A 20089-nucleotide genomic window follows, 5' to 3' on the forward strand; every position below is an offset into this window, starting at 1 on the left:
CTTGGAAACACACTGGACTCCATAGAAATTACTATTGAGAAGAGTTTTGCAAAAAAAAGTATTCTGGATAATACAACTCATCCACTACTTGTACTACTTGTCAGACAGCAGACTGTTTTCAGTTGGAGGCTACTTCAGCTTCAATGTAATAAGGACCGCCACAGGAAGTCATTCATACCCACTGGTATAACAGTTTGTAATGACTCACCTTTGTGCCGTGAGAGGAGAATAATATTTTGAGAGAATTGTGACCATTATTTACCATATTTTATTTTCAACTTTGCTGTCTTTTGTTTCTTTCTTAATGCTGTAACACCTTAATTTCCTCTTGTTGATGAATAAAGTCTATCTAACTATCTATCAAGATAGAGAATTGGCATTGCTTTTTTTAAAAGTCAGAAGGGAAGGAAATGTTTTGTCCAAAGTTAATATTTATAGACTGGTCAACATGAAACTTGGGCTTACCTTGTATTCAATTCAATTCAATTCAATTCAATTTTATTTGTATAGCGCCATATCACAACATACATTGTCTCAAGGCACTTTACATAGTGAGGTCAATATTACAATATTACAGGGAAAACCCAACAAATCCCACAATGAGCAAAGCACTTGGCGACGGTGGAGAGAAAAAACTCCCTTTTAACAGGAAGAAATCTCTGACAGAACCAGACTCAGTTGTGGGCGGTCATCTGTCTCGACCGGTTGGGTTGAGGAGAGGGAGGAGGAAGAGAGGAGAGGTGGGCAGAAAGAGGGTGGGAGGAGAGACAGTAGGAGAGAAGAGAGAGAGAGGACAGTTGTACAACCGCCGCTGTAATCTCTACCAGACTGATACTTATAATTAAAAAATACAATTATGTTGTTGTCATTATTAGTGATGATATTAACATTAATATTAATAATAGCAATAATAATAATGACAGGTTTGGGTCCTGCAGCTCTGGGGTCAGAGATACACTAGGAGAGATAGAAAACACAAACAGGGTTAGTGACATGTACTGTAAACATATCGGGGGATGGGGGGGTAGTATAACAGTGGCTTTAATTTCTTCCAGACTGATACTTATAATTAGTGAAAACTGATACTTATAAATACAATGATGTTATTAATAATAATGATAGTAATAATAATAATGACGGGTTTGGATCCTGCAGATCTGGGGTCAGATCTACTAGGGGAGAGAGAAAACAGAGTTAGTGACATGTAATGTAGATACATGGGGGCAGAGAGAGAGAGAGAGAGAGAGAGAGATTGAAAAGGTGGGAGAAGGAGAGAGATATAAAGGGAGAGAAAGAGGGAGAAGGAGAGAACGGGAGAGGGAGAAAGATGCTCATGATATAAGTTCCCCCAGCAGTCTAGGCCTATAACAGCATAATAAAGAAATGGTTTATTAAACACCTGAGCAGTTCTAACTATAAGCTTTATCAAAAAGGAAGGTTTTAAGTTTAACTTTAAATGTAGACAGGGTATCTGCATCCCTGACACAAACTGGGAGCTGGTTCCAGAGGAGAGGAGCCTGGTGGCTGAAGGCTCTGCCTCCCATTCTACTTTTACAGACTCTGGGAGTCTATTGCTCTATAAACCTTCATTCCCTCTAAAGGGTGTTTCCCCCTTTTCCCCTTGCCCTTCAAATTAAATTTGGCCATGAGGCTGTTGGTGAAGAGCCTAAAGAAAAAATAAATTAAAATAAATGTATGTGAAAGATATATGTAGGAACAACATTACACATGCAATAAACCCTTTACACTACTTTATCAGTGTCCCCTAGGGTGGTCCTCCTTTTATCCCTCTACTTATCTCCTTGTCAAGCACAGCTGGTCTATAATCTCACAATGCATTTGGTTGTGAACTTGTATTTTCATTTAATTTTGACCTATTCTGACATGCTCAGAAAGAAGGATAATGAGAACATGCAGAAAATGTTGTAGATACCTGTCCAACACTTTGTGGACACAGTCCTTGGTGTTCCACCCACCAATTCTTGAAATTTGCAGCACCTGTTGGAATCAGTCCATAATAAAGTTGACTGACACTCCCCAGAGGAATCTAACAGTGTGCGAGTGCACTGTATTATTTTATTCTAGGCTATCCATTACTTCCAGACTTGTAAAACCTACCAGGGTATCAAAGGCCTGTGCATCAGAGAGGTGTTGCTCCTGTAACTCAAAGTCCTCCATGGTGTCAATCCTCTCTACATGGACAGCTGAAGAGGCAGGCTGCGTTTCCTTCAGGCGATGGCGGATGTCGACCAGTAGGCTCAGGACCTTGTTGATGATTACAATGCTCCAATTAGAATAGCAAGGTTAGCTAGCTCACAATTGTTTTTGTAATCAGCTTCAGTGTTTGTTATTAGTACAGCAGTGCAGGAGAAAGAAACAAAAGTCCAAAGAAATTAAGGGTGTCACGATTTCGATTTTAATTCTAAATCAACCGAAATGAAGTCACAATCTCGAACTTCGAATTAAAAAATGGAATCGTCGATGCTGCCACGCCTCCATGTCACGTCCGGTCGGCTTGCCAAGCGGAAAAAAACACATGTTGAAGTGCTGCGAGTCAAACTCCTCTAACTTAGCTACAGCCAGTCAAAAGATAGCATGGCAACTGCAGATGCAGGAGACCCATCGACAGAACTTGAACCCCCTCCTCTTTCACTGTAGTCACCGGTGTGGAAGTATTTTGGATTTCCAGTGAGTTATGTTGACAACGTTCGCGTTGTTGACAAAAAAGCCACAGTTTTCCATAGTCTTCCACTGGCAGCACGACTAACATTGCAGCTGTATTCTCGTGACAATCTGCAAGAAACAGGTTTGCTTTTAAATCACTAAAATAGCAATGACAGCTTGGCTTAGTTATCAATGCCGTTAGCATCGTGGCTAACACCTTTCTCACTTTATTTTTTGACAAATTGTTTCGGCCGTGCTTTCTAACATGATGTCATTGTGCTAACCAAGCAACGTTAGCCTTTACAACAGAGCCGCTTCAATATAATTGTTAGATCATGTTTCATTACAGAGTTCTCTGTTGATTTGTGTTTGTCGCCGTGTGCTCGTGGTGGAAAATGAATGTAAACAGAGAGCGGCGTGTTAGAAATGCAATGCGCTGTGACATAGGTCCCCTTCAAGGCCAGGCTGATGTTGGAAGTCCCTCTAGTGTTCAGAATGTGTAACAACAACCACATGCTTATAGTGGCATTGACGATGCATAACCCTGAGTATTGTTCATATGGATATAAAACCTTCAAATAAAAACTTAACTAAGCATAAAATCTAAAACTTGTTAACAAGTGTATAATCGTTTACACAATCACAATAGAAAAAAATGTCTCACTCATAAGAAATACAATATACAAAGCAAAGAGGAGAACACATCAATCATGTCACAGTAAACAATACTGTTGGTATATTGCAGTTCTGCCTTGTTGCTCTTTGAAAAATTCTCTGCAGAGCTATTGGCTGTGCCAGATTTTTATTTTTCATGCGTGTCCACCTCATCCATGGCCTCCTGTATTGGATGACATGGTCATACGCGTCTCGCACTACAAGCATCTCTCAGAGCTGTGCGACTATCAGGTCTGTTTTGTGCAGAGGTTTCTAGGAGAAATAAAAAAGGAAAGTGAGAATGCGGGGCATAGATTGAGTGTATGTGTTTACACAATCAAACGGTCATAAAATGCCAGGTTGTGTGTAGTAAGCCTGATGTGAGTGTGACAGGGGCCCTCCTCTGTCTATCCCCTTCTCCCCTGCTTCTCATTTCACAGGTGGACAAGCACATTAGTTCCAGCCCTAATCCATCACCATGGATCCAAGCAACAGACAAACGAATGCACCCACTTATGTAAACATCGCTGAACACAAATACGCACACAAGCAAATTTTTGACTCGTATGTTTATCAGCCTTAGACGGCGGATTTTAAAGGGTCTCAACTGACTTACATGTTACCTCGACCCTGCCTAACAAACATTCCTGCTGTTGTGCAATGCTCTCCAGCCACTTACAGATTATTCCATGTCACTGGTTCGTTGTGGTGGGTCCTCTTTCAGTATAGGGCGTCAGCCGGAGGTGAAATGTTCCATTTTGACATTCCATTTAATTTTGGTCTAAATATAATTTATTTTCTGTCAGAAGTTGAATACGACCAATCAACTGTAGAACATTATAAAACTGCTGCATAATGCCATTGTATAAATACAACTGCTACAAATGCTTTCGACAAAGTTTGCAGCGCATGCTACTACTTTGCTTCTTGTCAGTCTTTAAATAGCCAAAATATCTTCACACTACCAAATTCCCCCGGCCCCTTCTTTTAAACAATGTCCTCGTCTTTTAAGCCTTGGGCTGTGTCCACCGGGAAATCTTCTTCTGTAACGCTTCCGCTCGAGTTAATATTTCTGGCTGTCATTTTCTCTTTTATTTCACTCTCACTCCTGACGTACTGATGTTCAGGACTGCAGTATCCAAAACATTAACAGGTGAGCTGCTGCCGGCTGCTTCTCCTTCGCTCTGCTGTGTGCGTCGACCTACTGTATGTTGACGTGGCTGTTACTATTCCAGTCACATGATTGATCCGGCACAGCGCTATTCTCATTATCATTGGCTGTTTGTGTTGTCTGTCAAAACATGGATGGAGTTAGTTCTATGTAAGTTATATCGACCGTGTCTTATATTTCTATCGAGGAAAAGTTTTTTCATGATAATTATCTTTATCGTTTTATCACCCAGCCCTACACCTACACCTACCTGGTGTGTGTTCATGATGAGAGTGAACCTCCACAGATGGAGTTAGTACTACGCCTGCTTTGGTTCCATTATGGTTTGTGCATACTGAAATAACCTTGAAATCACTTCTGCTTGTGTATATCAGACGTTGTAGCTGTGGGTAGCGGCTCACTTTCTCAATGACACATAGACACTCCAACCCATGGCTAAACAGGGATCGATGCCAAACTCAGGTCAGGTAATCAACAGAATCTCTCCTTCTGTCTCTGTCTGACGGCTTACAGTAAGGAAGGCCTGTCTGCCATTCTGTGGGCTTTCTCAGCTCACTATTAAGACATTTCATACAAAATGTCACTCTTGCTGGACTTTATCCAGCCGGATAAGCAGAACTGCAGCCAAGGACAGCAGACATATGGTTGCCAGCCTCCCATTTCACTGTGAACAGGATTTTGTCAATAGCCTGGAAACAATATTGTTTTATTCCACCCAACAAACTACATATGAGGAATAGGCTGCTAAATATGTTTGTCATTATGTGTCTTAAAAGCTTGCACAGACTTTATGAAGAATTTGTCTTTCTTTGCTGGTGAGCGTTCGCATCAGAATCTCAAACCAACAGCTTTGGCTCCGTCATTTGCCTTAGGGAGATGCGAGAAGCTTCCAGTCATCTAAAACACAGCATATAGTCTCTCCAAGGACTTAATTTTTGTCAGCCAGGGTTAGGGTTACTTTTTTATCCCACATTGGTCTTCTTTCAAGAACTTATTTAAAGGGACTGAAAAAATAGAGAGAAATTCCCAAAATGCTGATATGAGATGTTTTCTGTTATGAGTGTTGTCATCGAAACTCAGAAAAAGTCCGCCTAAGCTGGAAGAAACTCTGAATTTAAACCATCTCCTCTGCCAATGGAGAGGGTGCTTTGGGCTTTTTTAAAGCTGCGCAGAGTTTGATGGAATGAAAAAAAATTAAAAGATGTTTGAATGAAATGGCACTTATGTGAACTGAAGGTGTGAATCTGAGCACTGACTCTCTCAACCAGCCTTTATCACAATGTACATGCAAATAACCCCAAAAAACTTTAAAATATAACAAATATCTATCATATACGAAGCTACCAATCATGTATCATAGGAAAATCCTATGAAAAGACAACAAGCAAGAGTGTGTGTGTGTGTGTGTGTGTGTGTGTGTGTGTGTGTGTGCGCGCGCGCGCGCCGCAATACAGCTAGCTTTTTATGGTTTTTGTGTCATCACGGGACCCCTCGCTGTGCCGTACGGGTCTCTACCAATGAGGGATGAGAGTTGGGCTGTGTCCGAGACACTAACCTCCTCCGTGTGAAGATGGCAGAGAGTGAACGTATCGTTGTACTTGTAAAAATGAATGGAGACAACGCTCATTGCCACAAGAGAAACAAATGTTTTGCAAGTAAAGTCGGTCACATGATCGAGCTGTGAAATATTTAGTAAGAGTGAAAGTAAATGTAAACGCTAATTATGCTTGTCCCAGTTAGAGACAACAGCTGCAGCTAGTGGGGAGACGGAGGAAAAGTCCAAGGTCTTTAGGTAACAGTCTGTATGCACATATATATATATACAAACTCTGTGCCTGGATTCCGGTAATCTTTCACGGACATGGAAGACATGGAGGGATGAGTTTATGCTCTACGTGGACTTAACGATGGCGGCCAAGGACAAAAAGAAGAAAGTGAACTTTTCAGCTATCTTGTCGGCGAGAGTGGCAGGGAGCTACTGGACACGCTGATTGGTGACATAACTGCAGATGCATGGAAGGTAGATGACATTATTGAGAAATTTGATCACCATTGCAACCCGGTTATTAATGAGACCGTGGAACTTTATCGTTTCTTTACAAGAAACCAAGGCGCTAGTGAAACTATTGACAGTTATGTCACAGAACTGAAATTGCTGACCAAAACGTGCAATTTTGGGAGACTCGGTCATCTGTGATAGGATTGTGTGTGGACTTATCGACGGAGGGATGAGGGAGAGACTGCTGCGTGAGAAGAACATGACGCTGGACTCATGCATACAGCTTTGCAGGGCCGCAGAGCTTTCCCATAAGAACAGTAAAGCCATCTCCGAACTGAAGGTGGAAGAGGTTCATGCAGTACAAGGAGCAGCGCGCCAGAGACAAACCAGCAACACACTGGAATGCAAGTTTTACGGGAAAACGCATGAAAGAAGTAAACAGAAATGCCCAGCATACGGTAAGAAATGCAAAAAATGTGGAAAAGACAACCACTTCGCAGTTAAATGTAGAGCACGCCCAGAACAAAAGAAAAAGAGACCTTTGCACAATGTAGCAGAATGTGAGAGTGATGAGTATGAAGAAATCCTTTGTGTTCCTGAAGCAGATACTGAGAATGTGGAGGATACTCAGCTCTTTGCGGGCATGCTACTAGGCAAAGATGTTGTGAAATTCCAAATTGACTGTGGTGCTAGCTGCAATATTATCCCGATTGAACTGCTTAATCCTGACACAAAACTTAATGTACAACAAAAGCAAACTGAAGCCACTGGGGAAATGCTAAGTAAAGCTAAGGAACCCAAGAAACAAAAAACTGTACCAGTTGGAACTGATAAAAGTGCAGTATGAGAACATTATGGCAATAGAACAACTTCATCATCACAGAGAGCAAACAGTGGCCAATGGAACAAATAAAAGCAGCGTATGCTGAGGTGTTCACAGGGGACGGCTGTCTTGAGGGAGAATACAAAATAGAGGTAGACAGCACCGTGAAGCCAGTGCAGCTGCCAAAGAGACGCGTTCCAGTTGCCATGATGAAGCCGCTGAAAGATGAACTGCAGGATCTGCAGTGCAGAGGCATCATCACACCAGTAGAATGCAGCACGGACTGGATCAGCGGGATGGTTGTTGTACAAAAGCAGAATGGGAAGCCAAGAGTATGTATTGATCCGAGACCCTTGAACAAGGCGTTAAAGTGCAGCCATTTCCCATTACCAACCATTGAGGACATACTCCCGGACCTGTCGAAAGCCAAAGTGTTTACAGTGTGTGACGTCAAAAGTGGTTTCTGGCATGTCAAGCTAGAAGAGGTGTCCAGTTACCTGACAACGTTCTCCCCTCCTTTTGGACGTTACCAATGGCTAAGGATGCCAATGGGGATAAGTACAGCCCCTGAGATCTTTCAAAGAAAGCTCACACAAGCCCTGGACCATCTGCCTGGCCTGTACATTATCGCTGATGATGTGCTGATCACAGGTGAAGGTGAGACACAAGAGGCAGCCGAGCGTGACCATGATGAAAAACTGAGACTGTTTCTGAACCAATGCAAACAAAAGAACATCAAACTAAATGCAGACAAGTTCAAACTGAGACAAAAGGAGGTCGCATATATCGGACACCTCCTGACAGCTGATGGACTAAAAATAGATCCAGAAAAGGTGTGTGCCATCAAACACATGACGAAAACCGAAACCAACAGACGTGAAAGCTGTTCACAGGGTACTACTGGGTATGGTAAATTACCTTGCTAAGTTCTGCCCACACCTCTCTGACCAGTGTGAGGTGCTGAGGCAGCTGACACATAAAGACTTTGAATGGAACTGGACAGCACAGCATGAGGAAGCATTCCTCAAACTGAAAGAGACTATTGCAGATGGTCCTGTCCTGAAGTATTACAGCCCAGATGAAGAACTGACTGTACAGTGCGATGCCTCAGACACAGGTTTGGGCGCGGCACTTATGCAGAAGAGTAAGCCTGTCGCATTCGCAAGCAGAGCTCTCTCACAAACAGAGCGCGGCTATGCCCAGATAGAAAAGGAGTTTTTAGCCATGGTATTCAGCATGGTAAAGTTCCACCAGTACACCTATGGCCGTAAAGTTACTGTTCAAAGTGATCACAAGCCGCTAGAGACCATAGTGAGAAAACCACTACTGAGTGCGCCTAAAAGACTTCAAAGAATGATGCTGCTCATTCAGAAGTATGATCTGGATGTAGTGTATGTCCCAGGAAAAGACATGTTGCTGGCGGACACCCTGAGCAGAGCCTACCTCCCTGAGTGTTCATCCTTTGGCTCAGTGGAAGCTGAAATAGAGACTGTGAATATGGTACAACACTTACCAATCTCTGAAGACAGGCTCAACGCGATCTGCTCTGCAACAAAAGAGGATAAAACATTACAGATTCTCATCAAAACCATGTGCCAGGGATGGCCAAACGACAACACAAAGTTACCAAGTGAAATCAGGCCGTCCTTCTCATTCCAGGAAGTGCTGAGCTGTCAAGACGGAATAGTGTTCAGAGGAGAACGTGCTGTTATCCTTGATGCACTGAGGAGAGACATTACTCACCGTTTGCACTCCTCTCATCTTGTTGTGGAGGGATGCCTATGAAGGGCTCGAGAGTGTATCTACTGGCAGGGCATGAATGACCACATCAAGACGCATGTGGCAAAGTGTGACATCTGCAGGTCAGTGGACGATAAACAGCAAAAAGAGACACTACTCCCACATGACATGCAAAGCAGACCATGGGCAAAGGTGGGCACAGATCTACCTCATCACAATAGACTATTATTCAAATTTTTCGGGAAATAGATTACCAGTCTGATACAAAGTCTACTACCGTGATAAAGAAACTGAAAGCCCATTTCGCCCACAAAAAGGTATCCCAGATACTGTCATTTCAGACAATGGACCACAATACACATCACAAGAGTTCCAGAGGTTCAGCTGACTGTGGGAATTCCAACATAAGACTTCATCACCAGGCTACCCTCAAAGCAACGGCAAGGCTGAGTCCGCCGTGAAGGCAGCAAAGAGACTCATGCTCAAAGCCAAAGCTGCTGGTCAGGACCCCTATCTTGCACACCTAGACCACCGCAACACGCCGTCACAGGGCCTTAAAACCAGTCCAGCACAGAGACTACTTAGCCGCCATACTAGAACATTGCTTTCTACAAAAACAAGTCTTCTGCAGCCAAAAGTCATAGGAGCACAGCTGAATCTGAAAAACAAACAACAACCTCAGTGTGCCTACTACGACAGATCAGCCAGAGGCCTAGACACACTGAAACCAGGTGACTGTTTGAGGGTACAGCCATTTGTACACTGTCTGGAGAGCAGGCAGAGTGCGGAAGCAAGTTGATGCTAGGTCCTACGAAGTCCAGTTGGACTCTGGTGGTGTTCTCAGGAGAAATCGGAGACACCTGAGACGTGCTCAAGGAATGGGCCCCAGTGAGCCCACTGACACAGGAACTGTTGACCCCAGTGACTCAGAGACTGTTTCTCTTCCACATACTCCCTCTGAGAGAACCACAGACAAGGAGAACGCTAACACATCAGTTACCACCAGATTTGGCCGCACAGTGGTGAAGCCACAACGCTACACAGACTTTGTGACTTAAAAGAACTAAAAAAAAACAAATAAAAACAAAGGTGGCACGAATGGACTTTGGGGGGAAAGGTGAAATGTGAAGAAAATTTTACAGAAGTCACAGAAATGTTGACGAAAAGATGCTCTAAAGTTTTCTATAATGTTTGTAAACATGTTCTAAAGTCTTCTGAAACGATGATGTACACATGTTAAAAAAATGCTAAAATGGTTATGTACAATTTTCAGGAATGTTTACTCACTCATTGTTTGTGAAATTTGAGCTGTACAGATACATACCAGCTGAATGGGAAAACAAAACACTTTTGTTCTCAGTAGCTGAAAATGCACCTTATGATGAAGATTTTTTGTTGTATTTCTATCAAGAAGAGATTTAAGTTTTTTGATCCTAAATCAGGTACAAGTTGGACATTGAGATGTTATAACTGTTATATCTGTAAAGAGGAAAAAACTCAAAAGAGAAAGGATGTAACAATAGGAACTATTGTTACATCCTTGTAAGTGTATGTTGCTATGGACCTGCCCACCAGTTGTTGTTGTTGCAACATGGACCTGTTTTAGGGTAACACATAGAGTGACCAGCGTCTTAGAGATGTAATGTGATGCCGAAGTTTATTAAAACTAAGTACCCCGTTGGGTAGTAATAAGGAATTCTGCAGTCTTCGTGATTCATAAAGAGCAGAATATAACAGATATGGCACCATACAAATAAAATTGAATTGAATTGAATTATTTATTTTAGACTACCTCACCTGTTACATTTTTTTTTGATTTACAAATATTAATATTCATTTGTTTTAAACATGTTATGTTTCATAGTTTGGTTCAATAAATGAAAGAAAAGTTCCAAAAAATGTTCTGTACGCTGTGAATTATAGATTAAGGGTGGAAAAAATATGGAATCTGCAAAAATCGGTATCGGTAGGTTAGACTTTAAAATCAGCAATTGGGGTCGGCCAACAAAATTGCAACCAGTGCAACCCTACTGTTTAGAAGTCTATGAGAAAATGACCCTGCTTCTCCCTTGATTTATAACGTCAGTAAACATTTTCCTGAAGAGTTTATGGTTCAATCTCTAGCTATAAGTCTTTGTAAATTGTGGTCTTAGTCAGAGTAAAATAGACGCTAAAGCACCATAGCGTGGTTACAGCTTCATTGACACCTAGTTGCAGGTGTGTGCACAGTGGACGAGCTCTCCCAGCCCCAATTCTACATCCAGTTGCAAAAAAAACTACATGGCGCTGGACAAAATGCTAATCTCGAGGCTTTGAAACAGTTCACAAACCAATGGGTGACGTTACAGTGGGTTGCCACTTGGTTACGACCAACTCAGTTTAAGACAAGGTCTAAGACCAGCTGATGAAACTGGACCCTTGGCTATTTCTGAATCCATATTTTTAAGGAAAAATGTGGGAATATTTAGCTTATTTCAGTCACCCTTATTTTATTAAAGGAAAATATATATTTAAGGCCAATTGTCCAAAGTCAAGTTATATCTAATCAAGTACTGTTGCAAACATAGCTGTATCACTGTGGACTATAAGAGCCTAAAACCAAGTACTGTGACACCCAAGGATATGGTTGTCCAGAACATGACCATGAAGCCCAGATGTTGAGCTGACAGTGTGTATATTCATTTACTAATTGTTTAAACAGAGACTTAAAATCTGTATTGCGGTGCAAATTTGTGTCACAGCTGTGGCTGAAAAAAAATGGAAGTGATGGGAGGCCACTGGTTGACGGAGTTTTCACCGGGTTGTTATTTCTAGGTTACATTTTACTTCAATGTATTCTCGTTTCTCTGGAGTCACTAATGCCTGCCTGCTGGTCATTTTCCCTCTCAGTTTTATCGTTGGGGACTCTTGGCTGAGTGCTCCAAATGGATTCCGTCTCTTGCTGCCAGGGTCCCTCTTTCTTTATTTGCTTGCCCCCTCCCTCCTTTTCTGCCACTACTTGTTCTAAGTGAAATTAGGCCAGTAGACAACAGATGCTATAGGAAATGAGCTCTGAATAATGCTGAAGCATGATCACTGAGAGATCAGGGATGTGACCTGTATGCTCAAGGATGGAGGAAGGATTTTGAGGATCTGGCAGTACAGTGATAGAACTGTGAGGAACTAGGTTAAGAGATCAAATGCCAACCAAGGTTTTTTTTTTCTCCTTCACAAACAACTCAAACTGAAGGCCGTTCTGTGGTCACAACACATCTGTGCACATGTATAGGTGCTGGAGTCACTTTACTCTCTTATTGGAGGGAGAGATGATGTTGGTGGAGATGAGCCTGAGAAAAGGAGAAGGGAAAGGATCTATAAGTTGGTATTTATTTATTTTTTTAACTTTGTGCCTTTGTTCCTCTGTGATGGGCTGGCAGCTGCTGCCAAGGCAGACTTCCAGTTCAGCAAACATCTGGGCTTTCCAGAACTCCCTCGCCTACTAAATGTGTGCAAGAAGAGAAGGATGTGCTGCATAATAACACAGTTAAAGGTGAAGGGTAGAGATATGGTAGAGAAGAAAGGTAAAAATGGAGAGAAAAAAAGAGCAGCTCTGGTTGTACATTATAGTATGATAGACAGAGGAATTAAGCAAAATTGAAACTGATGTAGTTCATTTCCCTGGTGCAAGCCTGAATAAATATACAGAGTTAATTACCTCAGCATTTTTAATTTGTGAAAACTGCAAGGATATACCCACGTACACTGAACAATTTAATCTCAGCATGGTGGTATGCAAATCACTCCGCCACTGATGGGTGCAGGAGACTTGTTCTGACTAGATAATTAGATTGTTTGCCTCTTTTTTCAGGATCTTAAACATGTCAGCAAAGGTTCATGGAAAATATACAACATAAATGTGCCAGTTTGCAGAAAGGATTACCAGTACCTTTTTAGTTCATACTTTTCCCTTTCACGCTATCAGACATGGAAAACAATGCAAAATAAATATTATGGGTAAAATTTACAAGAGCATAATATGTTACTTCTAGTTGCTTTCCGACAGCTGCTCATAAGATTTACTGTCAATTCTTTGCTTTTGTTTGAAACTTAAATATCCTGTTGGCAGAAATGTGACATATTCTGAGTCTATAATCCATCAGTGTAGACCCAGCAGTGCTTGTTAATTTTAACATTTGTTATTTTCGTTGTGATATACTCCATTGAACCCCAAAAGAAAAAGAAAAAAAAACAACTCATGTTTTGAGTCTTTTGTTTTCCAAGAAGGATTAAATAAAGAACTGAAATATAGGAGTGAAGTCCTGTTAATTATTTTTTTACTATCCCAAAACTACACTGAAAGGTAGGAGGGATTTGGGCACTAAAAGTGTATTCCTGTAATTTCTCGCAGCAAATTCACAGTGACTGATTAATGCTGTGGTCATTTTTCAACCTTCTGCTTGTCCATGTTGAATAACACTGATTTTGGTTAGATTTTTGCTATTCCAGTGCTAACGTTTTACAGCAGAATATTTTATTTAATTTCTGCATTAGGTTATTGCTGGCATGCTGTGGATGCCAACATCAGCTTGTAACAGTGTATGGTCTGTTAGCATCTCAGTATATGTAAATATCAGACCAAAGACACTCGCTATCTTGAATTTTTACTCATATAGGTGATACTTTTATTACATTGCACTTAGAAGTATCATCATCAAGTCGTTAGCAACCTTGTTTTTTGTTTGTTTAATTATTTTTCATTTGCCTTTCCTGGTTCTGATGAGTGACTGTTGATTGTCTGTAATGCATCAAAACAGGGAAGGTCTCCAAATCTGGGCTGTTGTGTTAAGTGTTCATTTGTACTGTTTAGGTCCTTTAAAACACAGACAAAATACATGTCAATAAGCAATAATTGATGTTTTCACAATCAACATTTGACTTGTCATTGTAGGAAAAGCAAAGGTGATACTATTAACAATGGCTGTGTCTATTCGTGTTTCCCTGTAAGCCATGGGTGTGTACTGTTTGTGCAGTGTTTTACTTATATGAATTGAAAACATTGGTTGTTAAAAATATATATTATATTTTCTACCTTTTTTCTGTCTGACTTAATTTTCTGTTGTTATGATTTTTACCTGGGATATTGTTTTTAAAAATGTATTGTTTTAAATTGATGTAAAGCTCTTTGTGATTTTGTATGTGACTTTTCATATAAAATTTGCTTATTCTACTCACTATATCATAGTAACGTCTCTGATGCGATGGCTGGAGCTGCTTCTCTCTGGTGGGCCATCTGGTGTTAGATGATAATGATGCTTCTCACAGCTGGTTTTAGCCAAAACAACTATCTAAAAAATATTGATCCTCACCTCTGTTAGTGCCATTGCTTGTTTTGTTTCATCACACACACACACACACACACACACACACACACACACACACACACTCACACTTGTGTCTGTCGCACACTGGTCCACTGTTGACCTCCTGCAATTAAGTTAAAAAATCTAACTGAAATTTAAGCTGAGATTTAAGGTGAGCTTAGATAAAATAAGATTCAGTCAAAACCATAACTTTTTCTGCACAGTGAAGTTCAAACATCCAAGTGAAGTAATAATATGTAAAGTACGTTTTTGAGTACAGGGTGCATTATTAAATGTAAACAAAGATGACTTGCTCTTCCTTTGGAAGCTTATTTTTCAGGAAACACAGTGTCCACTTTTTTTTCAGACAGATAAGATTCTCATTAGAATTGGCTGAACAGGACAGTGAGGTAGGGACCTCAATGTTCTTTACAGTTACAGGCATTAACTCCTCCATTGGCCCCATGCCAACTACATCAAGCTATGAAGGAATATATATTTCCCTACTGCAGTGCAGACAATGCTTGTCATCTCTCAATCTTTTTTATTAAAGATTTAAAGCTTTCTCTTTATAAACTTTGTTTTTGTTTTGCCCGCCATCATACAAAAATCTGCAAGGCTGAAGAGGCTCACACCATCACTTGAAAAAACAAAAACACAACAAAACAGGAGATGTTGGAGAGATATCAAACGGGATTAGGGGTATTACAGAGACGAAAGTGCTTGCAAACACAAATGTTCTTGTTTCTTGTTGTCCTCTCGTTCAAGTTTAGATTGTAGCTCAGGGTCATATGGTCTGCTTTATCATTTCAGAAGAAAACTGAGTTTTACTAATATTTCTCCAACCCCCACTTGTCCCTGTGTCAGCGGGGAAAAGGGGGATGTGCAAAATATGCCACCCTTGCAACCTTCCTCTTTGCAGACTGACAGACAGATCAATGAGGACACCAAGATCACAGGAGTTGAAGGCTGATATGGATCAGCTTTAACTTGGCATGTACCAAATAAATGCCAGAGGGGGTATTGAAATTTAGAAACCCTGGAATGAATCAATCTCAGCCCAGCATGCATTCTGCAATCAGGAATGGATGTACAAGGTAGGGGTACAAAGTGGTGAAGGGAGGAATCGATCGACGTAGATGATCTGAGTGGAATGCCCCCCCTCATTTGGTACACACAGGCATGATCATCGACATGCTCAAACACAAAAAAACAGCAGGTAAATAGAGATGTATCAAAACACCATGTGTAGGTCGGGAACAAAGTCAACATGAGTCTAGATAGGAAAGGAGGAGAAAGCCATTAGAGATAGGAGCTTTGGTCTGAGACTGGTTCTGATGCAACGCTACTCAGCCAGTCAACCAAAGCCTGTTTATGCCACAGGTACACACAGGCAGCAAGCGCACACTCTCACACATTCTCTCTCATACAAAATTTTCCCCAGACTGTGCACCCAGCATCTTTGTCAACAAATAAAAGGCATTCCCTAAATCTGCTGCAACTATGAAACACAGTGAGCAGTTCAAGTGTTGCAAAGTAAGGTAGACTTGGGTTATGTATTTGAGTAGATTCTGACTTTTTATTTGCCTTTTTTTTGTTCATCACACTTCCTTTTATGAATCAAGCACTATGGTCGACACAGGAAAAACTATTTTATTTCAGTCTCAAAATTCTATCATTTCTGTTTACTATTTCTGAGCTGTCAATTACAACTTCATCACGGAGTCAACTTCTCATTTATTTAACTTTGTTTGGTTGCGCTGTAAAAATGTGGCTTTTCTCTTTTGCATTCATAACAAACCAGCAGTCTATTTCCATCAAAATGCCCCTACCCTGACTAGAGGTACTTGGAAGGACTGAAATCTTCAGAATCTTAACTTTCAAACTGGATTAAAAACATTTGTCCACCCCCCTTTTTTGTTTTTGTTTCTTTTTACATATAGCCTGGTTTATGCCAAGCCTCCCTCCTGCTGACAGGTTGATCTTAATGGCGTTTATTGATGTGGCCCAAAGCCTTGATAGTGTCGTCCGGGATGGAGGGGTTGAAGGTGGAGTGGTGGCACATGAGTGCTTTGTTTATGATGAAGTGGTCCAAGCAATTACATTAGAAGCCTCGTCTCTCTCTCTCTCACTCTTTGTCAACCCACCTACACAAACAATTGCTCATGCTTCACTCCCAGCGAGATGTAAGGAGCCACCTCTCCATCCTTATGGGACCAGCAGTCAAGGGTGGGAACTTTTGTGCCATCCACCTTTTAAAATGCCTGGCATGGCCCGCCAAACAAGGGAGGAAGATTTTATAACGTGACACCAGTCAGGCCCGGCCCCTGCACACAACGTCCCTCTGTTGAGAGTATCTGTTCACTCTTTATTGGAGGCTGTGATTTAGGAGAAGTAATTGTCTGGAAATGGACTAGTGCAAGTGAGATGCTTTATGGTGCAAGTGTCGGCTAGCGGCGCAAGGTTACTTGATGAAGAAGTGGAGGAATGGATTGAAGAGAAGAATAGATGGTGCAGCAAAAAATAGACAAAATATTAACTAATTAATTAATTAAATGGCATTTTGAGTCTAACAACCTCGTCCTTTTTCACCCTAAATAAGACAATCAGCAGAGAAACAAATGAAATTATTTGAACCTACAGGCCCATTTCTTTTTTTTATCAGTAATAAAACTTGAATACTACATTTAATTACTACTAATTCAAGATTGAGATATGCAAAATGATAATTCAAGAACATAATCCCCTGCAGTAATGTAATGTAATCATCCCGTGTCTGTCATGTTTTCCCTGTATTTGTGCAGCATGATTAATATGACAGCATCTCTTCAAATGATTTCTCATATGAAAGCTTGTAATCATTTTTTTATGTGTAAATAGTTACATGAAAAGTAGTGACAACAACAAAAACAATGTCAATGCATTATGAAAGCAAACAGATCATGCATCATTTTTGTTGCAACATGAGCCACCCCAGCCAGATGTAAACAGTATCAACATTTTCTTTATTTTTTTCCCTTTTAACATCTGGGTTCAAAACGTCTCTCAGCAGCTCATTAAACAGTAACAAATACGGATATAATTAGTTTTAAAAACTCACATCCTCATTATTTGTCGCAGCAGAGCCATAGCACAGAAGACAGGGCAAAACTCAAACTCGCAGCCGGGCCAGATGGACATTGTGGCTTAATATTGTCATATCAGGGGGTCCATATGTTCTACTGTACATGATTTATGTTGGTAAAGTTGTTAAGCGTTGGACAGACTCCTGAGATTATGTGGGTCCCTGTGTGCCCACAGGGAAACAGGCTTTGACATATGTGGAAGCGCATAGCTCATTTGGGGAGTGGTGGTGGTGGTGGGGGGGATGGAGTGGAGTAGAGAGACTCCTCAGAGCTGTGGGGAGAAGGGTGTGATCATTCTGTCATAAAGTATTACTGTCATTATACATGCACAAATAGCACACATTGTGGACACAATGATGAATACGCACAAACAGAAGTTGAAATGCTGATATTTACATATGAGTATATATATTTAAAAGACCGCATGCACACAAACACTTACACCTGTACACCAGTGACGGAACCCTTAGGTGGATGTCTGGGGGGGGTGCTGGTGCCATTTCCTGCACCAGCACCTGTCACCTGGATCATGCACAGTAGAGGAAATGAGCACATCAACCTCTGCTCTCCTCCACACACTATTTCTCTCTCTATCTCTCTCTTTCTCACTATTGCTTTCTTGCCCGCTCTTCGTTTCCCCTAGCCTCTCCCTCTCCTTTCATTCCCAGGTGTGTCAAGCAAGCCAGCTATGATAATTCAGCAACTAGAAACATGCTCACTGCTTGTGGAGTCACTGATTTGGACAGTTTCCCAGCTAAGCTTGGTCCTAAGTGAAAGCGACAAAAGAAAATGAATTTGTTTGCTTTTTTACGATGTAACATGAAAGGAAGAGACCAACAATTCAGTGTCACGCAGAATGATCTGGTTTGTTGCACTTGATAAAAAAACACTTGATACATTTACAGTAAACCATCAATTATTTCACTAATTGAAAAATCATGACATTACTCCACACAACAAAACGATTGTGAAATATCTTCAAATAATCTGCCTTTTACTGTAAGAGCTGTTCTTATTTTATTTTTGTATTGATTGTTTTGTAAATAAACATTTTATTATATTCTGTAAATTTATCTTATCATTTATATTTGTCTTTTTTTTACTAACTTAACTACTCCATCCTACTTCAATGTATTTTTCCACGCAATGAATGACAATTAATTGAATACTAACTTCATAAAACCGCATCATTAGATATTTTGTCTTCTTTGGAACAGTGGACTAAGCTGTAAACACAACATCTGACTCATTATCACCTTAAAAAGCTTTTATAGCAAACGTGTCAGCGAATATTACCTAATCTAACTGGCAGACAGAAGGCCTGCATCTATTTCTGTGCTGCTTTTCATTGTCTTGATATTGTCTTGATATAAGTGTGTGTGTGTGTGTGTGTGTGAGTTGTGTAAGAACGTGTTGTCAGAATCACAGATGGGTGCCTTAAGAAAGCTTATGTTTTATTGTTGTTTTTTTAAGCTGTAAATCTTAGTGGGGGGTTCAGATATAGTTATTTTAGATACAGTTGTTCTTGGAGTCCTTAGAGGAGAAGGGGCTGTGTTACAATTCTGGGGGTAATGGCCACTGGAAAATCTATAATTTTTTTTTACATGAGTCTGACGATGCAAGGAGATTAACAGCAGCTAAAGGCCCTGTTGTCCATTTCTAAAGGTCACGAGTGGTAGATCCAAATCTTTTTGTCACTTTCTGTCTGATCTCTGTGTGGTCTTCTATCTATCACTTTACTCCTTAGGAACTCCCCACGTTGTGATGTCTAAATTTCCATCCCAGGATCAAGTGTCAATCATTCCCTTCCTGTCTGCATTTTTATCCTCCTGTTTATTTCTTCTCATGCATCATCCCTCATGTTTCTCTTCCTGCCAGTGCATCCCTTTCTCCATCACTGCATCCTCCCAAAAACACCTCCTCTGCTGCTTCTCTTTCCTCTGCTGCATCTCTTTCCTCTCTCTGCTTCCCTTCTGGTCAGCTCCACCTCCTCTCTTCTCTGCATCATTTCCCCCTACTTATTCTTTTGTCCTCTCTTTCCCTGTCTCTCTATTTCAGTGCAGCTGAAACCAATTCAGCAAGCATTGTCAGTATAACTGCCATAGTTGATTTCCTAATCATTTACCAAAATGCCAAAGCCTTTGAGATGAAGGGTCAATTTATTGGCTCAGGAAACGTTTACTAATGCTAAGCTAAGGCATATTGTCAACAATTTATCTGGGTCTGTCAGACAGACAACCTCTCTCAGGCCACCCTGCTGAGGTTGATCAAGCCTCAGTGTGTGCCCTTGCTGCACTCTGCCATTAATCTCTCTCGTTCTAAGCCACTTAACAAGTTTCTCAGAAGTCTGTGTTGTTTTAGAGGGCCTTCATCTTCCTCTCAAATGTGATGCTGAGCAACATGTGAGCCCATCAGAGGGACAATTCTTCAAAGCCTCTGCACTCTACCTAAACAGGCGAGCGATGCTTCTGATACAAGAACAATGTCAGGCCTGATTGTGGACTTTGGGACATGCTGCTACCACTGGCAGCAGCCAGTCCGGTGCAGATTTGAGAGTTCCAGATGTTGCATCGG

General features: G+C 41.0%; 1 long non-coding RNA gene across 1 annotated transcript; it reads right to left on the bottom strand.

The window, feature by feature from the left end:
- Positions 1-1440: 1440 nt before the first annotated feature.
- Positions 1441-4099, bottom strand: LOC118318266. Its single transcript, XR_004795656.2, has 3 exons — positions 3998-4099; positions 2119-2265; positions 1441-1998 (listed from the first exon to the last, which is right to left on the bottom strand). It is a non-coding gene; the product is annotated as an uncharacterized LOC118318266 (long non-coding RNA).
- Between the last annotated feature and the right edge of the window lie 15990 nt (positions 4100-20089).

Source organism: Scophthalmus maximus, chromosome 22, assembly GCF_022379125.1.
Source record: "Scophthalmus maximus strain ysfricsl-2021 chromosome 22, ASM2237912v1, whole genome shotgun sequence".
NCBI lineage: Eukaryota > Metazoa > Chordata > Actinopteri > Pleuronectiformes > Scophthalmidae > Scophthalmus > Scophthalmus maximus.